The following is a 793-nucleotide window of genomic DNA, read 5'->3' on the forward strand; positions in this document are numbered from 1 at the left end:
GGACAACGATACGAAAAGATTGTGTCACCATCAAGATAAAAAAAAACCAATGCTAGCTTTGATGTCGTGTCACTTCTCACTGAAGTTACCACCAATGAAACTTGGAATATTTCATTTGATCTCTACATTAAAGACGTTAATTCCCATCACACTAGTTTTGATACATGTCGTGAAGCGTCGACTTTATAACGGCTGTGATTATCGCGTGACCTGCGTATTTAAAATACTTTTAATATAATGTACTCTGTATTTATCTACAAAATATTTGTACATTTATGTCTGTGTCGTTTTATAACATAATTGGAAGTTAAAATAACAGTGACAAATAAATAGATGAATGCGAAACTAGAAAATCGGTATAACGTAGGATCACATTGGTTACTTAGTAATTACATTAGTAGAAGAGCCTACATCGTGAAAGGAACTTACAAAAGGCTTTATTCGTGTAAAATATATTATTTCTTTCTATTTGATAATGTAACATGATCTCTCCAATCAAAATAATAAGTTCGGAAAAATAACATTTACAGGTAGAGTGGCCGAGCGGTCTAAGGCGCTGGTTTTAGGCACCAGTCTCTTCGGAGGCGTGGGTTCAAATCCCACCTCTGCCAATACAACAATTCTTATGAGGAAATTCCAAGTGTGGTTTTTAAGAAAAACTCGTTCTTTAATTCCCCGTTAGTTAATTTATCGTGATATCAAGTTTTTCCTACTGATTTTTAGTACAGCAAATAATTTCACAATTGTGAAAGGTTTAAACTTAGTGCTACGGGATCTTTCAAAAGATCAGTAC

At 34.0% G+C, this 793-nt stretch overlaps 1 non-coding gene across 1 annotated transcript; it reads left to right on the forward strand.

Annotated features, from left to right (window-relative positions):
* Positions 1-529: 529 nt before the first annotated feature.
* On the forward strand, positions 530-611 carry Trnal-uag. The gene has a single exon. It is a non-coding gene; the product is annotated as a tRNA-Leu (tRNA).
* The last annotated feature ends 182 nt before the right edge of the window (positions 612-793 follow it).

The sequence above is a fragment of the Limulus polyphemus genome, unplaced genomic scaffold (genome assembly GCF_000517525.1).
Source record: "Limulus polyphemus unplaced genomic scaffold, Limulus_polyphemus-2.1.2 Scaffold185687, whole genome shotgun sequence".
Classification (NCBI taxonomy): Eukaryota; Metazoa; Arthropoda; class Merostomata; order Xiphosura; family Limulidae; genus Limulus; species Limulus polyphemus.